Below are 25,576 nucleotides of genomic sequence, written 5' to 3' on the forward strand. Positions count from 1 at the left end.
GCGTCTTCAATGCTGAACAGTTCTCAATGGCTTTAATTTTGGAAGGGTACACATGGATTCCTTCTTCACTAACCACGTGTCCTTAGAATTCGACCCTTCGGATCCAAAATTCGCATTTAGAGAACTTTGCGTAGAGCTTCTCTGTTCATAGGGTTCCTAGGACTTGTCGCAGATGATCACTATGTTCCTCCTTACTTCGAGAGTAGATATGTATGTCATCGATGAAGACGATGATGAACTGATCTAAGTGAGGACGACATACACGCTTAATTAAGTCCATAAACACTGCGGGCACATTAGTCAATCTCAATGGCATCACTACGAACTCATAGTGTCCGTAACGAGTTCGGAAGGCTGTCTTTGGAACATCCTCCTCTAACACTCGTAACTGGTGATACTCGGACCTCAAATCAATCTTTTAAAAGTAATTTACCCCTTGCAGCTGGTCAAACAAATCGTCTATGAGGCAAAGGGTAACGATTTTTAACCGTTAACTTGTTGAGCTCCCTATAATCGATGCACATACGAAATGATTCGTCTTGCCTCTTGACGAACAAGACCGGTACTCCCTAGGGTGAGAAGCTTGGTCTAATAAAGCCCTTGCTGAGCAGTTCATTAAGTTGACCGGATAGTTCCTGCATCTCAGCTAGTGTTAGGCGATAAGGCGATTTGGCTACTAGGGTGATCCTGCAACTAAGTTGATTTTGAACTCGACTTGTCGTTACGGAGGTAATCCCGGTAGTTCTTCTGGAAAGATATCGGGAAAGCCGCTTACTATGGGAATGTTCTTCAGGTCTTTGATTTCTTGGCTCATATCAACAACATATGCAAGGAATGCACGATATTCCTTACCTAGGTACTTCTGGGCTTGAATACTCGAGATGAGACTAAGGCTCATGCCAGGTTTGTCGCCGTATATAATAAGAGTTTCATTAGATGGAAGATTAAGGTGAACAACCTTTTCATAGCACATGATGTCGGCACGATGTTGACTCAACCAATCCATGCCGATAATGACGTCGAAACTTTTAGTTGAAACCGACATGAGGTCGATTGTAAATGAATAGTTATCTAAAGTTAGAGTGCATCCTATGTATATACTACTAGTGCTCTCAGTTTTCCTGCTAGCCATTTCTATAGTGAATGGCTTTTTAAGTGTTCTTGATTTTTTCTTAATTAATTGAGCAAATTTTTGGTTCACGAAACTCCTCTCCGCTCCACTACCAAACCGAAGCATGCATAAGAGTTATCAAGGAGAAACGTACCAGTGACCACTGTGGGCTTGGCAACTGTTTCCTCGTGGCCTATGGTCAAAACTCTGCCTATTCCACTAACATTCCTTGGCTTAGGGTAGTTCCTCTTGTAGTGGCCCACCTCGCCACAACCGTAGCAAGCCTGTCCCACACCAGCGCCGGGGACTTGGTTGATTGGCCTTGCCGGGGATCTACAAAAGCGGACAGTGTGTCTCTTTTTGTTGCAGTTGGAGCACTGCAAATCCCGGTAGGGTCCATTGTGGTGGAAGTTGCATTTGTTGCACTTTGGCAAGCTTCCAGAGTACTGCTTTATCGGAGCAGCAGCGACAGGTGCTATCACGGCATGAACCGCCACAACCTGCTGTTTTTTGGTAGCTTTTTGTTTCTTTATGTCATCCCAGACCTTCCGCTTGTTGTCAGCGGCTTTGGAAGGTTCAGAGATGGCTAGGGTTGTTGTTGATGACAGGGTATGGAACCCATGGTCAACGAGTCGTTGAGCCAATCGCTTGGCACTATCGAAGGTAGAGGGATTTGAAGATAAGACATTTCCCTGAAATGGAGGCACCAGCCCCCAGATGTACGTCTCCATTTTCTTTCCCTCTGTGGGAACCATATTGGGACAGAGGGCCACCAGCTCACTGAATCTGGCAGTATATGAAACTATGTCGGAGCCTTTCATGGTTAGTGCTCTCAGTTTTCCTGTTAGCCATTTCTACAGTGATCGTGATTTTTTATTAATTAATTGAGCAAATTTTTGGTTCACGAAACTCCTCTCTGCTCCACTACCAAACAGAATGTATGCATAAGAGTTATCGAGGAGAAACCTACCATTGACCACTGTGGGGTCGGCAACTGCTTCCTCGTGCCCTATGGCCAAAAATCTGCCTACTCCACCAGCATTCCCTGCCTTGGGGTAGTTCCTCTTGTAGTGGCCCACCTCGCCAAAACCGTAGCAAGCCTGGCCCACACCAGCGTCGGGGACTTGGTTGATTGGCCTTGCCGAGGATCTGCAAAAGCGGACAATGTGTCCCTTTTTGTTGCAGTTGGAGTACTACAAATTCCGACAGGGTCCATTGTGGTGGAAGTTGCATTTGTTGCAGTTTGGCTAGCTTCCAGAGTACTGCTTTATCAGAGCAGCAACGACAGGTGATATCATGGCATGAACCGCCACAACCCGCTGCTTTTTGGTAGTTTTTGTTTCTTTTTGTCATCCCAGACCTTCCGCTTGTTGTCAGCGGCTTTGGAAGGTTCAAAGATGGCTAGGGTTGTTTTTGATGACTGGGTACGGACCCCATGGTCAATGATCCGTTGTGCCAATTGCTTGGCACTATTGAAGGTAGAGGGATTTGAAGATAAGACATTTCCTTGAAATGGAGGCACCAACCCCAGATGTACCTCTCAATTTTATTTCCCACCGTGGGAACCATGTTGGGACAGAGGGCCACCACCTCGCTGAATCTGGGAGTATAGGAGACTATGTCGGAGCCTTTCATGGTTAGGCTCCGTAGTTCTTGTTCTAATATCTAGATCTCGCCCCTTGGGCAATATTCCTCAATCATGTGGTCTTTAAGAGTTTCCCAACCCATATCTTTTGCTACTATCAGATTTAGTGACTTGACATGGCTATTCCACCACGTCAGGGCTTTTTCCTCTAAGGTGCAAGCAGCAAACTTGATCTTACTCCCTGCTGGGCAGGAGTAGATCTCGAAGATCGACTCCATCGTTTCGAACCATTGCGAGAGAGCAATGACTCCGCCAATCGCTTTAAAGGACTTTGGCTTGCAATTGGTGAAGTCCTTGTAGGAGCACTCTCTCGAGCGCATGTGGATTTCACCTTGAGTAGAATTAATAGGTGTTCCACCTCCGTTGGCACCGGTAGAGTGATATTGAGTCATGGTTGTTACCACAGGCACAGCTACCGCAACATTAAGGGCTGTTGTATCGAATTGTGGAGGAGGTGGTGGTGTTTGAGTTGGAATAATTGGAGGATTACGCCTTGTCAACTTATGAGGAGGCATCTTTCAGCTAAAAATTTATAAAGATGAACATGATAGTAAGAATCAATTGTAAGCATAGTGAGAGTGATCCATGGGCTAAATTGTCGTAGTACAATAGTTGAATGAGTGTATGTTTCGAAATAGAGGCACACTAGAGGAGTAGAGAGACACAAGAGTACATCTTTTCCAGCAGGTTAGATATTTGTCAATATTACTGGTATTATTGATGTAACATGTTCGGGAAAAACGACCTAAAAGTAGGTCTTACATCAAACCAATATGTGAAAATTTTGATAGAAGAACGACCCAATAAAGACTTCACAGATACAAAGTCCTTACATGGATAGGAAATTAAACTAGAGTTTTTACATAACTACATTATACCCAAAAAAGAGAGTTGAGTAGGCTCTATCTACGATGAGAACAACTAGAATGAGTCCTTGTTTTTGACAGACGGTGCTCCGTGTCTCTCATTCGCCTTTCTGACATTTCCTGATGACCTCGAAGTTCCCTGACTTCAACTTGGGATGTAGCTAGTTGTTGCTCCATAGGTTCATTGGTTCTCCTAGACCTTTCCATAGCTGTTTCGAGATGGCGAATGCGGACCGTGTTAACGCCAGAGTTGGCGTCAATCTCCATGACTCGGTCGATGGCGGCACGACCTTGCTCAACGTTCCGCTCAATCCTACAGACTATGATGGGCAGGACTTGGTCAGCTGAACCTCCCTCGCTTAAATTATAAAAGCTTCGGTCTCCATTGAAGGGTACGGGCTGACCCCGCTCATCACTCCAGCGATTGAAGTTTGTCGCCCACAAGGGTGTGGGACCTTGAAATGTTGGTCAGGGGTTGAGATTTGGGACTTGACCCACTTGGGGTAGGTTGTTGACTTCAGGCTCGGAGTCGGAACCATCAGAAAAGCCTTCTGCGTGGTGATCATCCAAAGGGATTGGATGGTCATCTTCAGGCTCATCATCAAGCAACCAGCATTGCCTTGATTTGGGAAGTACGGGTCGCCAGGAGGATCGAATCCAGCCATGATATCTACGCGAGTAAAGGGATAAAAGAATCTTATATAAATAGACGTACTACTTAAGATAATTATAATATGATCTTTATCAATTACTTCAATACTTGCATAGCGCATACCAGTTATATGTATTCAAAACACGATAGACCTTCGAATAAGTGACCCTAACTCTAAACCCACAACCAAACAAGGAACAGGGAGTAAAGCAAAGATCATAGATTCTAAGTCTATAACATCCTAGTTACAGACAACCTTAGCGTATCCACTTAGCAACTATTGACCTACCAATAAAGACCTTTTTAGTTCTCATATAAGAATTATTATAACACAAAATACTCCTATAGTATATTAGAATTATGTTTTGTTCTAATGTTATCATTGTAGTAGCGTTGGTAAGTTTTTAGACTTGTTGCCATATCACAACCATTCTTGGGCATATGCTAATCACTTCTCGGACCAACATAATTGATCAGGCTATGCCACTCCCAGAACTGACCATACATCCCCGAGCCTACTTGTGATATTCAACAATCGTAATACTTTCGTTCTGTCCTAGTGACACTAATTTTAGTATGAATGCAGGTATGTATACTTAGTTAAATATTTTATTATTTAAAAGTATAAACTCTTGGTCAGAGTATTTTAATCCCCTTGTGTTTATAGTTAGTATATCTTTTATGGGTTGATATAATCAATTCACTATAAACCTGGCTCAGATACCAATCTATCACACCCCAAAACCGGAACGGCAGAAACGTTATGGGGTGGTGGACCTCATGTACAATATCACAACACATAATAATAGTAAACAAGAAAACAACATCATCGATTGCATTAATAAGGTATTTTAATACATGTGTGTTCAATACAGTTTACAAGACACTAAAAGATGAGTCTTGAAAGAGCTCCATCTTCTCAAAAGTTGGCATCGGTACCTGTATTTTGATAACCTGAGAATACAAGTTATTTTGAAAGAGTTTATCAGCTTTAAACCGGTTGACTTCATAAGCGTTTTAGTTTCATTGTTTGTATGAAAACTTTTGTAAGCGTTTGAATGTATGAGTTTGTAAATGTTTGTATCTCCTAGAAAATCCTATATTTTCTACTAATAGTAGCCTTCTACCAAGGCATCAAATGCGATGTATGTTTGTTAATTGTAAAAGCAAGTATTCCTCCCAAGTGTGACTATTATTAGTAAAATATAGTTGGTACATTACTGTTTATGTGAAGATCACAAGGTGAATGTAATGGGGAAAATAATGAAGTACTGTAGTATTGTGTTATAGTAACTACTGCTGTACTAATTACCTTAAACCAGTTGTTAATTAAGGTATAATATGATATAATTGTAACCTTACTTGATCGACCTAGTGAAACACGATGCTCGAAGACGTCGACATGGTATGACATTCATCACCCGAAGACATGCAGGTCCTACTATAGCTAGCAACAAGGTGTACGATGGTCAGTCCAGTGTAGATCTACACAGGAATTCATGCTCTCCTTTCAGAATACTCTGGTTACAAGAGAAGCCATGACAAAAGTCATGCCCCGAAGTGGTGCCTCACATTTAGGTTATAGTGTGTATGTATTGTATGTAATAGTGTAGCGAATGTCCTCTCTGATTCTCATCATAGTATGTTCTTTTGTATAGTATATAGTGTGTAGGAATTGTATGTACTATTGTAGTGAATGTCCTCTCTGATTCTCATGATAGTATGTTCTTGTGTATAGTATATAGTATGTATCGACTCATGTATGAACTGACTCACTGTATGTTTCATTGTACTAGAAATTAGCAAGTAGTATATCCCTAAAATATACCTATTATAGTTTAGTAAAACTGTTGTTTGAAAGACTTAGCAAGCTTATACACCTTTGTTATCCAAAGATGTTGGAACTGAAGTAAAAGCTTTATATATATATACATATATACATAATATATAACTAAGGATCAAACGACACTCGGACAAACAACAGAGTACTCTAAGTCCACAACCAAACAAGGAACAAGAATTAAAGCGAGTTATCAGTCCTAATGTCACACCCAAAAACCGATAACGGCGGAATACGTTCTGGGGTGGAGGACGTCATGTACAGTATCATAACAATTGCATAATATTACAAACAAGCGACAACAACGATTGCATATATATAGTAAATTTAGTTACAAATGTGTTTTGTAACATTTAATAGACACCAAAAGTATAACAAAATAAAAAGATGGGTCTTGTATGTGCTCCATCTTCTCCAAAAGCTGCACCTGTACCTATCTATCTTTGACTTGAGGATAGAAGCTATTTTGTAAACGAGTATCAGCATAAAGCTGGTGAGTTCATAAGAAATTTTAGTGTCGTTGTTATGTAAAAGTGTTTACAAACTTATAGTATAAAAACTAAAATTTTGTATTTATGAGTAGTAAAAATCTCTAGAAAATCCTATATTTTCCAGAAAAGTACATTGTAAGTTAAATCCTTTGAGTTGTGTGAAAGTAATATCATTGGAGAACCCTCGGTTGTAAAAGTACGATAATAAATCTCCTATGAGTAACATATAGATGAAGAAAAGTTATGCCTGTTGACAGTAGTAGTGGTGCAAACTTCCATTAGTAATAAATATTTTCTTACTTCGGGATGTTAGCTTAGACTTAAGTCTTAGTGTATTATTTTGGATAAAGGTATAAACCCTCATGTAACCAGACTGAAGTGATAATAGAGAACCCGATGACCTTCCTGGTCATGCGTAGTGTAGTGATGTAGTGCCACCACTGGGCCTAGTCGACTCAGACTGTAGCTAGCAGTCGGGATGTAATAGTGTTGCCTTCCTTCCGGAAAGCCCTGGTCACAAGGTGTAAGCGCAGTAGAGTGTCTTATAGAGGGATAATATGTTATACTCTGGATTCGTGTATTCTTTGGTATTATAGTATAATAGTCTTTTGTATAGTTAATAGAGTGTTCTCTTATATGTGTATTAACTTGTAGTAATAGCAGTTACAGTGAGTATAGTAGTTGTAGAGGTAACGAGTAGTAGTCTTAACTATACCTATTATGGTTAACTAGAGTGTAAGATTTCCATCCTTTGAATAACGAAGGTATTGAATAAGATGAAGACTTTCATATCTTGCACAAATATATATGATATATAACTAAGAAATCAACGACAGTCGGACGGATAACAGATACCCTAAGACCACATCAAACAATAACAGGAAATAAGGCGAGCTATCGGTCTTAAGTCCTTCAAGCCTCACTTATGTAGATATATTAGTGTAGATATATGTTAAAAAGAAAAGTTATTTAAACACAGTTTTAAAAACAGTTTAACAACCATTTAATCTTAAAAATGCATTTGATAATCAACTAAAACAGTTTTACTGGTAAGCAGCTAAAAGTGTAGAAAAATCCCTTTTTGATGATAATTTGTGAATCACATATGATTTAATAATAAATACTTGTAGAATTATATTGGTATCCCCCCCCCCCCCCTAAAACATGTAAAAACATTCAAAAGGTTCATTAAGGGGTATGAATTCACAGTTTCTTGTAGGGTTCGAGTATGTGATTCGTATGAGTGTCGAGTGTCAACGGATGCTCTGAACATACGTAGCCCCTATTTATTACATGGTGACACATATATCAGGTAGAGCTAAGGTGCTTCATGACTAAACATGATGTGAAATCCCTCCTAAGGGCTTGGAATCACTAAGACTAAGTGTCCCATGTTCTATACCTAATGATCTATGCAAGTTTAAGGCCTAATATGAGTATGAGGGTGTGTGTATGGCCATATAGCTAAGTGGGCGGTTGGGGTTTGCGGCTAGACTTGTGAGTGAGGCTGCACACTAGAGTGTGTGGCCGTACATAGGGGTGTACGACCATACACTCCTTGCTTGAATCCCATGTGTCGATTATGTGGCCTTAATCTCAATTTAGATGGTATTATGAGTGTGTGCGTCCACCTGATGAAGGTGTGCGGCCGCACTCCTTCATAGGATGCAGAACATTATGAGTTTAAGGCTTGGATTCAAGTGTTTTACCTCTATAACAAGCTAAATGATGTTGTTCTTCACGTTTTGGGAGCCTTCTAGGTGCTTTTGGGTGGTTTTCTAGAGAGAGAATGTATAGAGAGAGAAAGGATGCAGCCAAAAGTGAGTGGAAGGGGCTCCTCCACTTTATATAGGGTTGAGTGTGAGGCTGGAGGGGTTTGCTGCTGGGTGTGCGGCCGCACACACCTCTCTTGTTGTGTTTGGCTGGATTTTGTGATGCAACATCCTTCCTAATCCTTCCTAAGGTCCATATCTATGATATATTAAGCCTAAAACACTAGAGCGGACTCCATATACTATTAAAAGATGCTAAATTCAGGTGAATTATAGATATATGGATCGATTTCTCAGTGTAAAAGTGCCATGTTGTCACACCTAAGTCCTTTCGATCTCGTCGAGTGGAATTACAAGATTCTCGTCGGATAGGCACTTTTTCAAGTTCGATACGTGGAAGGTAGGATGCATGTTACTAAGCTCGTGGGGTAGGTTGAGTTTGTAAGCTACGGGGCCTATTCTGGCGAGAATGTCGAAAGGCCCTATGTACCTTGGGTTCAGATTTCCTCGCTTTCCAAAGTGTATCGTGCCCTTCCAGGGTGAGACTTTCAAAAGGACTCGGTCTCCCACCTGGAATTCCAAAGGTTTTCTTCGTTTGTCCCCGTAGCTTTTCTGTCGATCCTTAGAGGCTTTTAGTCGTTCGCGAATGTGTACAATCTTCTCGGTCATTTCTCAAATGATCTCCGGAACCGTGAGGGCACTATCAGAAACTCGTCCTTTGGCTAACTGAGTGTCACCCACCTCAGCCCAGCACGGAGGGGATCTACACTTCCGGCCGTAGAAGGCTTCAAATGGAGCTGCCTTGATGCTCGTATGATAACGATTGTTGTAGGATAACTCCACAAGGGGTAAGTGTGTATCCCACGCTTTTCCAAAGTCAATCACACAGGCTCGCAGCATATCCTCTAAGTTTTGGATCGTCCTCTCACTTTATCCGTCAGTCTGCGGGTGGTAGGCTGTACTCATGTCCAGCCTCATCCCTAATGCTTTTTGCAGTGATTGCCAAAATCTAGAAGTAAACCTACTATCTCTATCAGAGATAATAGATACAGGGACACCATGTAGTCGTACTATCTCATTAATGTATGTTCTGGTGAGTTTCTCCATCTTATCTGTTTCTTTGATAGGTAGGAAGTGTGCGGACTTGGTCAGTCTGTCGACGATGACCCATATGGTATCCAACCCACCCGTTGTCTTGGGTAGCTTGGTTATGAAATTCATGGTGATCCACTGCCACTTCCACTCCGATATCTCCGGTTGTTGGAGGAAACCTGATGGCTTCTGGTATTCGACCTTGACCTTTGCGCAAGTAAGGCACTTACTCACGAAACTAGCAATCTCCGCTTTCATGTTAGGCCACCAGTATAGCTTTTTGAGATCCAGATACATCTTATCTGAACCTGGGTGAACGGAGTATCGAGTGTTTTGTGCTTCCTTCATGACCAAGTCTCTGAAACCACCGTGGCGCGGAGTCCAGATTCGGTCCATAAGATAATAGGCTTCGTCACCCTTGACCTCCAAGTTCTTATCCATTCCACGCAAGGATTCTCCCACCACATTCTCAGGCATTAAGGCTTCGAGCTGAGCCTCCTTAATCTGTGCGGATAGGTGTAAATGGATAGTCATTTTTAATGACTTGAATCTTCGACCAGAATACTCTTTTCTACTTAGAGCGTCTGCTACTACATTGGCTTTCCCCGGGTGATAATGAAGCTCGCAGTTATAATCGTTGAGTAGTTCGACCCACTGTCGTTGTCTCATGTTGATCTCCTTCTGGTTCAGTATGTGTTGGAGGCTTTTATGATCAGTGTATATTATGCTCTTCGTTCCATACAAGTAATGTCTCCAGATCTTTAGAGCGAATACAACCGCCCCTAATTCGAGGTCATGAGTGGTGTAGTTAACCTCATGTGTCTTCAGCTGTCTTCAGGCATAGGCGATGACCTTACCCCATTGCATCAACACACAACCGAGCCCTTGGCTCGATGCATCGCAATATACCACAAAATCTTATGTCCCTTCGAGAAGGGATAATACCGGTGCGGTGCATAGAGCTCGCTTCAGGGTCTGGAATGCCTTCTCATGTTTCTCTTCCCAGTCAAATGTTACGCCTTTCTGTGTCAGCATGGTAAGAGGTTTTGCAATCCGAGAGAAGTTCTGAATGAATCTGCGGTAGTAGCCAGCAAGACCCAGAAATTGACGAATTTCTTTAGGCATCTTCGGTGCTGACCAGTTCTCGATAGCTTTAATCTTGGATGGGTCCACATGGATTCCTTCCTCACTAACCACGTGTCCTAAGAATTCAACTCTTCGGATCCAAAATTCGCACTTAGAGAACTTCGTGTATAACTTCTTCGATCACATGGTTTCTAGGACTCGTCGTAGATGATTCCTGTGTTTTTCCTCGCTCCGGGAGTAGACGAGTATATCATCAATAAAGACGATGACGAACTGATCTAAGTATGGACGACACACCCTATTCATCAAATCCATGAACATCGCGGGTGCGTTAGTCAGTCCAAAGGGCATCACTACGAACTCATAGTGCCCGTAACGAGTTCGGAAGGCTGTCTTCGGAACATCCTCCTCGAGCACTCATAACTGGTGATACCCGGACCTAAGATCAATCTTGGAGAAGTAACTCGCCCCTTGTAGTTGGTCGAATAGGTCGTCTATACGAGGAAGAGGGTAGCGGTTTTTGACCGTGAGTTTGTTGAGCTCCCTAGAATCGATGCACATACGGAACGATCCGTCTTTCTTCTTCACGAACAAGACCGAAGCTCCCCAGGGTGAGAAGCTCGGTCTTATAACGCCCTTTCTGAGCAGCTCATTAAGTTGCCCGGATAATTCTTGCATCTCGGCAGGCGCTAAACGATAGGGCGACATAGCTACGGGGGTAGCTCCTAGGACTAGGTCGATTCTGAATTCAACCTGACGTTTGGGAGGTAAACCTGGAAGGTCCTCTGAAAAGTCGTCAGGGAAATCGCATACAACAGGGATGTCTTTTGGATCTCTCGCTTTCTGGCTTGTGTCGACGACGTGTGCAAGGAAGGCGCGATATTCCTTACGCAAGTATTTCTGGGCTTGAATACTTGAGATGATACGAAGGCTCATACCGGGTTTTTCCCCGTAGATTAACAGAGTTTCGTGATTCGGTGGATTTAGGCGGATGGCTGTGTCGAAGCATAGAATATCAACGCGACGAAGACTCAACCAGTCCATGCCAACAATGACATCGAAACTCTTGATCGAGACTGGTATGAGATCGATTAGGAATGAATGATCGTCTAACGTGAGGGTACAACCTATGTAAATTTCATTAGAGCTTTCGGTCTTTCCGTTAGCCATTTCTACGACGAATGTTTCTTTTAGTGGTTGTGGGGATTGTTTAAGTAAGTGTTTAAAGTTTTGGTTTATGAAGCTTCTTTCTACACCACTATCGAATAAGACACATGCATAAGAGTTGTTGAGAAGGAACGTACCCGTGACCACTGCGGGATCCGCTACTACTTCATTGTGGCCAATACCAAGTAGTCTTCCTGCTCCTCCCGCATTCCCAGCCTTCGGACAGTTTTTCTTGAAACGGCCAGCTTCACCGTAGCCATAACAGGTCTGGGTCACTCCCGAGCTGGGGACTTGCGAGATAGGTTTGGGTTGGGATCTGCAAAACCGGATGGTATGGCCCTTCCGGCCGCAGTTGGTGCATTGCAATTCATGTCAGGGTCCGTTGTGATGGAAGGGGCACTTGGGGCACTTGGCAGGTTCCCAACATAAGTTTTTGCTGGTGCAGGGGTAGTAGGGGTGGTGGCAGCATGGACAACCACAATTTGTTGATCTTTGGAAGAGGGTTGAGTGTTCTTGCCCTTCATCTAACCCCAATGTTTCCTCTTTTTGTCAGTTGACTTGGGCGATGCAGTGGCAGTTGTGGTTTCGTAGCTGGAGTGGAAGGAGTTTCATGATCAATCAACCTGTGGGCCAACTCCTTGGCGCTGTCAAAGGTTGCAGGATGGGAAGATTGAACATTTCCTTGATACAGGGGTACTAAACCCCAGATGTATTGTTCGATTTTCTTGCTTTCAGATGGAATCATGTTAGGACACATAGCTACCAGGTCGCAGAACCTGGCCGTTTAAGCCACTATGTACGTTCCCTTCATCTTGAGGTTCCAAAGTTCCTCTTCAAGCTTCTGAACCTCCCCTCTAGGGCAGTACTCCTTTCTCAGCAGGTCCTTCAGTGTATCCCAGCCCATGTCATTGGCTGTCACTAAAGAGAATGAGTTGACATGGCCATTCCACCATGTTAGGGTCCTTTCGGTAAAGGTGGCAGCAACGAACTTGATTTTGCTTTCTTCGGGGCATGAGCACATTTCGAAAACAGCTTCGGCTCTTTCGATCCATTGGGACAGAGCAAGGATTCCTCCGGTCCCATTGAAAAATTTGGGCTTATAGTTCATGAAATCTTTCTAAGTACATCCCTGTGTACGAGAGGAAATTTCACCATGTCTGGAGTTGGTGCCCATTCCGGCTCCACTAGCATCATCGGAATTCATTTGGGCCATGGCTTCCATCACAGCTGCGGTCACAAATGTTTGAAACAGCATTGGATCGAACTGCGGAGGAGGAGGTGGTGGAGGTGGAGTTTGAGTCGCTGGTCTGCCTCTGTTTTGGCGCCTTCGAGGAGGTATCTTTTTCTGAAAGTTAATAGGGATAATGACAATAGTAAGAGTCTATTGCAATCATGATAAGAGTGTTTCACGGACTAAAGCAACACAGTCCATAAATTGGAGGGAGAGTCATAGCAATAGAGTAGGTAACTGTCAATTTACTGGTATTAATGATGTAATACAAGTTCGGGAAAAGTGACCTAACAGTGGGTCTTACATTAAACCAAAAGGAAAATGTTGGCAGTCTAGAGGCCTAATTAGAGTATTTTCAAAGTTAGGAATGTTTACAGACAAGTGCTCTACTGAGCATAGAAAAGAAAAGGCTAGTCCTTAAACAAAAGAGTGAGATGTTTCGACATCTTCTACTGGCGACGGGTCCCCATTGGGCGAGCCCTCAGGTCTGCTAGTTGGCGCATAACTTCCTGAAGATGTCGTTCATGAGTTCTCCAACGTGCTCGGAGTTCCCTAACTTTGGCTCAGGATGCAGCTAGCTGTTGCTACAGAGCCTCGTTGGTCCTCCTTGTCCTATCCATAGCTTCTTCAAGTTGGCGGATGCAAACAGTGTTGAGGTTTGAGTTGGCATCCACTTCTACAACTCGGCCAATGGCTGCTTGACCTTGCTCAACGTTCCTGGCAATCCTTCGGACCATGATGGGCAGAACCTGGTCCGCTGATCCTCCCTCTTTTATGTTGTAGAGGCTTCGGTTTCCATAGTAAGGTAAGGGCTGACCCTGCTCCTCGCTCGATCGGTTCAAGGTTATTGCCTACATGGGAATGGGACCTTGAAATGTCGGACGGGGGTTGGGGTTTGGAGCTTCAGGGGGTAGGTTGTTAACTTCTGGCTCAGAGCTAGAGCTATCCAAAAAGCCTTCTGCATGATGATCATCTAAAGGGATCTGGTGATCATCTTCTGGCTCCTCATCGAGCCATCCTCCATTGCCCTGGTTTGGATAATACGGATCGTTGGAGTAGTGGAAGCCATCCATGCTATCTACGCGAGAAAGGGGGAAAGAAAGGTTAATAGACGTACTAATCTAGGATACTTATAAGATGGATCGTTATTAGTCAACCCAATACTTGCGTAGTGCATACCAATTACATGTAAACGAAGCATGATAGTCCTTCGAATAAGCAACCCTAACTTCAGATCCCCAATCAAACAAGAACAGGAAATGAAGCAAAGGCCACAAATTCTGAGTCTATAGCACCCTAGTCACATGTAACCGTGTTTTATCCACTTAGCAACTATTGTCCTACTAGTAACTACCCTTTTAGTTATCACATACGTAGTTAGTAGAATCCAGAATACTCCTATAGAATTCTTGTTCTAACGTTCTTGTGGTAGTGTTGGTAAGTTTTTAGACTTGTTGCAACACCACAATCACTCTTAGGCACATGCTAGTCACTCCTGGAAAAATGTAGTTGATCAGGCTACATCCACCCAGATGTGACTATATGTCACTAAGCTTAATTGTGTTGTTCAACAATCTTAATACTTTTTTTTTCTATTCTAGTATGATACCGACCCTTTTGTAATTCTGAGTGTATATATATATATACACTTAATTAAATATTTTAGTATTTAGAACTATATATTCTTGGTCAAAGTGTTTTAGTCCCGAAGTGTTTATAGTTCGTATATATTTTATAGGTTGATATACTTGATTCACTATAAACAATGCTCTGAGACCAATCTGTCACACCCCAAAACCGATAACGGCGGAATACGTTCTGGGGTGGAGGACGTCATGTACAGTATCATAACAATTACATAATAGTAAAAACAAGCGACAACAACGATTGCATATATATAGAAAAGTTAGTTACAAATGTGTTCTGTAACGTTTAATAGACACCAAAAGTATAACAAAATAAATGATGGGTCTTGTATGTTAAATCCTATATTTTCCAGAAAAGTACATTGTAAGTTAAATCCTTTGAGTTGTGTGAAAGTAATATCATTGAAGAACCCTCGGTTGTAAAAGTACGATAATAAATCTCATATGAGTAACATAGATGAAGAAAAGTTATGCCTGTTGACAGTAGTAGTGGTGCAAACTTCCATTAGTAATAAATATTTACTTACTTCGGGATGTTAGCTTAGACTTAAGTCTTAGTGTATTATTTTGGATAAAGGTGTAACCCCTCATGTAACCAGACTAAAGTGATAATAGAGAACCCGATGACCTTCCCGGTCATGGGTAGTGTAGTGATGTAGTGCCACCCCTGGGCCTAGTCGGCTCGGACTGTAGCTAGCAGTCGGGATGTAATAGTGCCCGCTCCGTATAGATCTATACATGTAGTGTTGCCTTCCTTCCGGAAAGCCCTGGTCACAAGGTGTAAGCGCAGTAGAGTGTCTTATAGAGGGATAGTATGTTACACTATGGATTCGTGTATTCTTTGGTATTATAGTATAATAGTCTTTTGTATAGTTCATAGAGTGTTCTCTTATACGTGTATTAACTTGTAGTAATAGCAGTTATAGTGAGTATAGTAGTAGTAGAGGTAACGAGTAGTAGTCATAACTATACCTATTATAGTTAACTAGAGTGTAAGATTTCCTGCCTTTGAATAACGAAGGTATTGAATAAGATGAAGACTTTCATATCTAGCACAAATATATATGATATATAACTAAGAAATCAACGATAGTCTGACGGATAAGAGATACCCTAAGACCACATCAAACAAGAACAGGATATAAGGCGAGCTATCGGTCATAAGTCCTTCAAGCATTACTTATACAGATATATTAGTGTAGATATATTTTAAAAAGAAAAGTGATTTAAACACAGTTTTAAAAACAGTTTAACAACAATTTAATCTCAAAAATGCATTTGATAATCAACTAAAACAGTTTTACTGGTAAGCAGCTAAAAGTGTAGAAAAATCCCTTTTTGATGATAATTTGTGAATCACATATGATTTAATAATAAAAACTTGCAGAATTATACTGGTATCCCCCCCCTAAAACACGTAAAAACATTTAAAAGGTTCATTAAGGGGTATGAACTCACAGTTTATTGTAGGGTTCGAGTATGCGATTCGTATGAGTGTTGAGTGTCAACGGATGCTCTGAACAAACGTAGCCCCTCTTTATTACATGGTGACACATATAGCAGGTAGAGCTAAGGTGTTTCATGACTAAACATGATGTGAAATCCCTCCTAAGGGCTTGGAATCACTAAGACTAAGTGTCCCATGTTCTATACCCAATGATCTATGCAAGTTTAAGGCCAGATATGAGTATGAGGGTGTGTGTATGGCCATATAGGTGAGTGTGCGGCTGGGGTATGCAGCCAGACTTGTGAGTGAGGCTGAACACTAGAGTGTGCGGTTGTACAGGGTGTGTGTGTGTGGTCGTACATAGGGGTGTGCAGCCGTACACTCCCTGCTTGAATCCCATGTGTTGATTATGCGGCCTTACGCTCACTTTTGAGGGTATTATGAGTGTGTGCGGCCGCACTCCTTCATAGGATGAAGAACATTATGAGTTTAAGGCTTGGATTCCAGTGTTTTACCTCTATAAGAAGCTAAATGATGGTGTTCTTCACGTTTTGGGAGCCTTCTAGGTGTTTTTGGGTGGTTTTCTAGAGAGAGAAAGTATAGCGAGAGAAAGGATGCAGCCAAAAGTGAATAGAAGGGGGTCCTCCACTTTATATAGGGTTGAGTGTGAGGTTGGAGGGGTTTGCTGCTGGGTGTGCGGCTGGCTTGGCCGCACACACTAGTGTGCGGCCGCACACACCTCTCTTGGTGTGTTTGGCTGGATTTTGTGATGCAACACCCTTCCTAATCCTTCCTAAGGTCCATATCTATGATATATTAAGCCTAAAACACTAGAGCGGACTCCATATACTATTAAAAGATGCTAAATTCAGGTGAATTATAGATATATGGATCGATTTCTCAGTGTAAAAGTGCCATGTTGTCACACCTAAGTCCTTTAATCCTTACATTGTTATCTTACTTAATGTTTTAGCGGATTAATGCCTATGTTAGACTAAAAGTTATAATCCCAAAATCAACTAAGTAGATATTTGTTCAATATTTTAAAAGGTTGTTTAGATTATTATATACAAACCCACCAACAACAAGTTCTCTTATTCCTCTAAATATAGAGTTAGCAAAAAGAAAGCTTCTAATGGAAAAGCAAGTGGGTGGAACATGAAACTTGAAGTAGCTCAAGAACTACAGCCTGTTGTAGCACAAGTTGGAATTAGTTTTAATATGAAATTGTTAAGAATAAATAATAGCTATTCATAATGACAAATTGTTTGCATTATTGTTAGAATCATCTTTGAGTTGAGAAATTAGGAATCCCTCATCGATGAGTTCTTCTTGATTGTTCTAGCAAATCCATCAAATACCAAAATGTTATATTAGACATCAGATTGGGTTAAATGACTTTAACTAATGAACATTGAGAGGTAATCATGTATAATAATCAAGAATGGGCTTGATTATTTTTCCTACCTATAGCAAAGCTAGAAGCAATAAGAAATTCTTCTAAAATGAATATATACATGGATAACATTCAGATTTAGCAAGGCTTGTTAAAAAAGAATTTTATCGTACTCATGTCCTTGACTATGGTCCTTATCATACTCATGACAATGACCTTGATCAAACATTTTCCCAAGTTCCTATGTTTATATCAACAAGGATATTATTTAGTGTAACTAAATATTCTTAGTATGATATATATCAAATAGATTTCAAGAAAGGAAACTTTTGTTAGTAGACATCTACTTGAAGATATCTATATAGCTTATTTAGGTGGTTTTCTTCATCCATGGCATTCAAAAAAAATATGTAAAGCATAAGATACACATGTGGATATAAAGAAAACATCTTAATGTGAGAATGTTTTTTTAATATATAAATAAATGTGTACTTCTATATCAAAATGGAGGTGACATTTTTGTTTACCAAGAACCTGTTGGGGCTACAATCATATTCCTATTCTTGCATGAATAAAGCAAACTTAATCATGAGAAATTACATTCTAACCATGCCAAGCTTGTTCACATTGACTCAGAATTTATTTCTAAGATGAAAGACTTAGGTATGACAACATACATTCTTGGAATATAAAATCTATAGAGATGGGTGAAGATGAATGTTAAAGTTTTAAAATGTTTATGCATATACTGACAATGTCTTCAAATAGATCAAGATACATGGTTGCTTAGGAGGACTCTTGGCATTGACACACGCCACTAAGTTTGACCTACACTTAAAAGGACCTGTCACACACACACACACACACACATATATATATATATATATATATATATATATATTATGAACTATAATCAGATTATGACTTTATTATGGATTCAAGAGTAAGTTTTGTAGGAATGAGGTCCAAGAAACACAAAACTATAAAGCATGCTAAATAAGAATAAGATAATACTTTAGAAGTTAAAGTCAAACATGATTTGATGAATGAGTTTATTGAAAACTATGTTGATTTCTACCATTAAAGGACCACACAAAAATATTTGTGACTTTGAGAGTATTCTTAATCAAGCTAAAAGACTCTATGTCACATTTGAACACGAATCAAATTCTCCAAGATATTTAACTATACTTAGAGTAAAGTAAAATATGGAGATGCTAGTATTCACATAAGTCACACAAATTAAATTTAGTCGGACCAGTTAACAAAGTCCTTACTTTTAAGCTAGGTATGACTAACTGCACATCAACTATAGAACATAAAGATTTCTAGAAATAGGATTTTGATTTGAGTTTAGTATTTGGATAGTGGAGCATTAAGACAACAACTAATATATATTTTTTATATACTAGGATAAGATCGTCACAAGAATCCCTGTTGTGTTCTGCACGAACTTGTTTAATCCTTGAATAACCTTATTCTTCTAAAAGTTCATAGTTAGTTATAATTATGGGAGAAAGAATGAAGTACACCCAATATGAATTAGATTAGTGGACTCTTACTAAATGAAAGTAGGCATGTAGTTGTAACCAAGTTTGATAGGTACTTGTCGGAGCACTGCTACTAAACTGACCCGCATCAAGATCATCTCATAGATCATAGTTATGAGTGACATTTGATTAAAAGGTACTATCTTCGTATCATTAACAACTGAGATACATATTAGGACATATGTGTAAGGAGTGTTGTGCTTTTATATTGTCAAATGCGGATCCGTAACTGAGCAATTATAGAATCCATTTATAGGTATAGTGTGAACCATACAAGAGGCTTATGTAGTCAAGATGGAATTTTTTTCCTCTTATGTGTTGATATTTAGGAATCTATTGCAATAACTAAAGTTGAACACCAAATGAGATTGAATGTGAATCATGTCTCTTGTTCAATAGGATGTACATGTTGGATTAAGGTGTCTAAGGTAGTAACTAAATTGGCATATTCATTTAAATAGAACCAACGTCCATTTTGGGTTACCCTCATGACCAAAAATAGTTAGAAATGATATTAGAGAGATAATTATAACTTATTAGATTATTATAGGATTAATAAACTAATTTGAAATTATGGGAAAATGATTTTTAATATTATGTGATTAATACAATAATTGCAAAATAGACATTTGATTTATAGATTTATTATGTGATTAATAAATTAATATGAGATCAATTGTTAATATTTGATTTGTTAATTTATATGATTAATAAATTAATGTGAAATATATTATAATTGATTAATTATTAATCAGAATTAATCTTGAATCAATTCATGATTAATTTGAAATAATTAAAGGTGCAATGGGTGAATTATAATTGTTCAAAAGTTGAATAAAAGAAGCAATTCTAGAACCCTCCATGGTATGGACGGTTTTGGAGGGTTTCTTAAGGTTTCTGAAAGACTGTTGGTTACATAAATGGAAAGGATTTGAATTAGTATTAAATCTAATATTTAGTTAATTCAAATCTTGTTTTGCCTGCAAGTTACCTAAACTATAAATAGGACCCCTTGGCTTGTAATTTTCATTCACTAAGTTACCTAATGTCATAAGAATAATATTCCCTTCATATCTCCTCTGTCCTCCCCATTCTAGAGTTTCTGGTTTTGGGTCTGAGCAATTAGAGACATCATCCTTTTGGTGCTTGCTTTCTAAGGAACTTCAAGAGGATTTGATTTGATTATGTGTTATAATAATCAAAATTTATGTAACACTAATATCTATGTCAATTTTGATATTCATAATCTCTCTCTATAGTTTCTTGATGTTCATAGGTTATCGCTATTAATAGAAAAAACATAGATCCTTTCTAGGTTCGATGTGAACTTAAGGGTTTATTTGTTTTTTACCACATGAATATTTTTATATCCAAGAAAACCCATAAGTGGTATCAGAGCCTTAGTTTTCTAAGTAATTATGTATAATAGTGTATTTATCTAAACTAGAGTTTATGGAAATTAAACCCTAAAGGCTTAAAATTTCGATAATGACACGGTTCTTGAAACCCTAGTCTCCACCCTTATTTTCTAGATTTTGGAAGGATCTCTTAGGGTTTCTAATTTCCTTAGTTACAAATTCAAATGCATTAAAATTTTGATAGTTAAAACTTGGTAACCCTTATCCCTTTTTCGAATGTTAGAAGGGTTAAAAGATTAGGATTAAATTTGATCTATTTTATTAATTATTTAATTGAAGATAATTATTTAATACATAATCCTTTAAATTTAAATTATTTTATTAATGGTTTAATTGAAGATAATTATTTAAATCCGTAATGATTTAAATTTATTTAACCGGACTATTAAATGATAACTCGTAAATCATTAATTATTTAAAATTAATTAATTATTAAAAGTTTAATTCAAAAATTATTTTTGAACCCAAGTATTTTGAAAAGTTTTTAAAATAAACCTTATACAATATATGCATTATAATATTAAATACAGTATGTATAAGACAAGTCACTCAAATCAATAGCAGGACTCATTCACGAAGCCATTCTCTTAGGTGCTATAAGGAAACAACATATACAAAGATTGTCGTTGGGTGTCCACTCTCACCCACTGCTCCCTTGTATGGTGGAGGGTCATTAGCTGGTCGGATTTGATAACATAACCTCATTAAAACAATGATGCTATAATGTATTAGAGCCCACTTTAAAATCCAACTCTAGATACTTAAGGAAAAAGGTCAAGTGTATGTTAATCGATGAAAATGCACATCAGTCTTTAAATATCGTTAGTGGAGCATGCGTGGTTAACTGTCATGCTAACTTAGGACTATAAAGTTGAGTGATGGATAAGTCAAAAATTATCATTGTTGATGGAGCATGTGTGGTTTACCGACACATCAATTTGAGATGATAAATGACCTCGAGGTTGTCAAGCGGGTTTGTATGGTTAATCAAATTTCATTTGTGATCCTCGGCATCCTAGTCACAAAATACGAGAGGATAATCCGAGATTAAATATGTCATTTATAAGATTCAATGAATCTCAAAATATCTTGGAGTTTCATAATACTGGAATTGGTAAAAGCCTTACCTACCTAAAATAGATTTGAACTTCGTTACGACGTTCCTCTTCAAAGTTCGAATTGAAAATATAGATTCTATCCTTAATATAAATTTTGGGTTAATAATTAGGGATAAAATAAAATAAATTGAATTCTCTCTTCTCAAAATATTAGATGTCAAATCAAGACAATGATGGTCTTCCTTGTTCTTTGGGAAATTTTTTTCCTCAATCATTTGGAGATGTTCTTCCACATTCTGATCAAGGTGAAAATGTATTCCCTTCTTTGGATAATTGTGGAATTGGAGATCGTCCTTCTTCAAATCTTCCACCTGCTCCTCATGTGACTCTCTTAACGTCACTAATTTGAAAGATATGAAACAACTCAAGCCATTTTGGCACATAAGCATAAAGATGGAAATTATGTGTGTGCGTGCTTTCTAAAAATAAAGTCGTACATTGACAAGTTGGAAAGGATGGGTGTCGTATTCCTAAAGGAGCAAGCGAATGAATTTGTTATTCTTTCTCTTTCTGAGTCATACAGTCAGTTTGTTAAGAACTTTCATAAAAGAAATCTCTATATGAACCAAATTGATTTGACATATATGTTGATGGTGGTTGAAGTAGAAATACATAAGAACACAAATAAAACATAAATGCTTATAGGGTCTAGTTCGAATAATTCCATGGACATTAACAATGGTAACATTAGTGATCTAGAAAAGATTTCTCTTCCCAATCGAAAGAGATCGGCCAAGGTCAATCCGTTTGAAAATGCTAACACTAGTGATCTAGAAAAGATTTATAAACTTATCAAACTTTAAACTTTTTTTTATAAAAGGAACTTTTATTAAAAGGCTTACAAATGTTCTGTAAGCGCTTAAACGGTAAATCTTAATACTAGCTATTAATTCTAAAATTTGAACGTGTCAATTATATAAAATTGGGTTTTATAAAAGAACGTTGTTAAAATGTGATTTTACATAATATAAGATTTTCTTAAAGTTTTCCATGGCTTATTAGATGCATGAAATAACCATGATATAATATATTTTTTAAATTTGAATTACAAAAACATTAAAGACCCCTTATAAACAACAAATACATATTATTTGTTTTGAAAAACACTCGCACATCTCTTGATGCCACTAAAAAATATAACATTTAGTGGTATACAAAAAGTGTCACTAAAAACCCAAGATATACCCCTAAAGGTTTCCCAAAGACTTTGCGTCATATATAATTAGTGTCGCTAGAACCGCTCCCATTAAAACCCATGATTGGCACTTTTTTCTTTTACTATAAGAGTTTGTATGCTTTTAGTGGCACTTTCATTAGTCATAGTAGAAAAAGGTTTTTTTGGCAATATATTTTGTGTCATTGAATGCTAATTTCTCTTAAGGATTCACGCTACTTTTAGTAACACATTTTAAAATGATAGTAACACTTTTTTATTTGCCATAATAAAAAAAATATTTTTTGGCACATTTTGCTCCGGTAAATGCTCATGAGATTCTATAATTTTGTCTATTTTTATCAACATAATTGTATATATAATATAGAAAAAAATAAACAATAAATTGTATCATGTAGTACATCTCAAATATCTAAGTACATATTAAATATGTCTAAATGTGGAACCAAATATGTGCAAAAGTTAAAGTAAAAGAAAGAATAAAAAACATGAAACTTAATTCAAGGTGAAGTTGTTCCCCAAACTTCTTTAGCATAATTCATATACATCCGTAAATCCTGGTACCTTAACAACCATTTGGTTATTTTTTAAATCTCTTTTCAAAATATGAAGAACTCTGATCAATGTTGGTTTCCTATATAAAGAAAGAGACATAATAACTAATAAAAAAATTATGTTAGTAAACACAAAAGTATTATTATAAAGTGAGAAAGCATGAAGTAGAAGAAACTACTTATTTATTTAAAAGTTACCTGACGGCTTTCTTGATATCAATGTAATCTCTGTAGACGAAGTCATTATAATTAGGATAAGCAAACTACTTGCTGACCCACATCAACAAAAAATGACAACAGCCACCATTGAGAAAGCAGAGTACATAAATACCGAAATTGAAATTTCATAAGCTAGGAAAAGACAATAGTTGATTTTTCAAGATTGTCATAAATCTCCAGCAATGCACACACAACAACTTTGCCATTGGTGTTGTCCTCTATTCCTTTTTCTCTGACCTTGGAATTCTTACCCTTATGATCCCGAAAGACCATTGTGATTTTCCTGGTAATTTCCAAAAATGATTATATGGTTTACTAATGAAGATAATTAGAAGTATGATGGATAATGAAACTCAAGATATTAAGCACTGGATTTGATTACATTGAATGATATAAACCTAATTGTTTTCAAAGGTAGTCTAGCAATCACCTTGTGTTCCAATTACTTAAGGATCATTAGATTCAAAACACCTAACTGAATGACATTATTTGGATTGTTAGGATCCATAGTAACATGAATACAATTTCTAATGTAGAAAATATAATAAAAAGGGTATACAAATCAAATTATAATAATCAATAGAAATTAAAGAAATAAGTTGTTACATTAGTCGTTTTATGCTTTCTGAATTGGCCAGGGAACGAAAATTAACAAAATCGAAGGAATGGTCTACTCCATGCTATATTAAAAGTCTTGCGTTATATAAATAGTAAATCATTTATCCAAATCTTTTTTTTTACAATTTTAAACACGTTGTCTTAAGGTTAATTGACTAGAAAATTAGGCCTCAAAGAACCCTCCAATTGGTAGCAAATAGAGAAAAATAAATAAATGCCCTTAAGGAATTAATGCCCTAAGAATCCACTTTGAGGACTTTATATAACGTTTAATTGATTTAACCTGCATAATTCTACTTTATTATAAGTTATAAATTAGATTAATAAATGAAACTTATAATATCTTAAATATAGGAATATTATCTGAAAATTAAACATACACAATCAAGAACATCTTTTAGGCAATCATAAACTGCATATAAGTGATACACTTTGGTAATTTCAATCAAAGATTCATCTGGTAACCTAAAACAACAAAAAAAATCACTAGTTAGACCTTCTTTTGTTATAAATGTATGAAATAAAACTTAACATGTCAAACACCCATGACATTCATATATAGCATTAGCTCATAGTGACATCATGGTTGAAAATAAAATCATGAAGTACAATCCCTTATATGCATAGAAAGTGTAAGATCAAATTTTAATGTAATAAACTTACAGTGGTTGACATATTCTCTTGGGAAAGTTGGAAATCTAAATTCCATAATGTAATTACATGATCGATGGAGTTAGCACATATGGAGTATTACAACAATGGTACGAGTTGGGACAGGCTTGATGAGGGGACACTTGCAACTTATTGTACCCCTGTAGTTGTACATAGGAAAGCTATATTGTAGCCACTGATGATATACCAATCAATTTTGGATTTAGTATGAGAGGTAATAATTCTAAACCTGAATGTATACATGAGAGAAAGTATAGGACTATAAATCAAACTACCGAGTCATTAAACTGTACTGATAGGTCTATGCTCGTACTCTTATAATGATTTTGATTCCGATTTTTTATAATCGGATTCTAATTTCACATCCAAACAACGTAACTGTATTCAAGTATGCTTAAACCTTATTAAATTAGCCTAATTAATTAAATAAAATAAGAGTATGAACATAAATTAGGAGATGTCAATGAAAGAATAACTCGATATACGATTAAAAAACAATATCTAATCTAGGAATCAAATACCTTTAGGGGAAGAGATATAGATGTGGATGGATGATGCAACAGCAGAGACATAGTCCAACGTTAGAATGAACACCACATGCCGACGATAATGTAGAGCGACAAACACGATATAGTGAGAGGGTGGTTATTGTGCATTCAGATCAACGATAGCGAGATGGTTTGAAGTATTATCATATCATGTTTCTGGTTAAGGCATGAGATACTAATGCAAACACAAAACTTAAAACAATTGAATGTAATTGAAATTATTTGGTGAAAATTAAAAAAAAAGTTAATATTACAACTGAATT

The sequence above is a fragment of the Lactuca serriola genome, chromosome 2 (genome assembly GCF_051521515.1).
Source record: "Lactuca serriola cultivar US96UC23 chromosome 2, Lser_US96UC23_V15, whole genome shotgun sequence".
Lineage (NCBI taxonomy): Eukaryota > Viridiplantae > Streptophyta > Magnoliopsida > Asterales > Asteraceae > Lactuca > Lactuca serriola.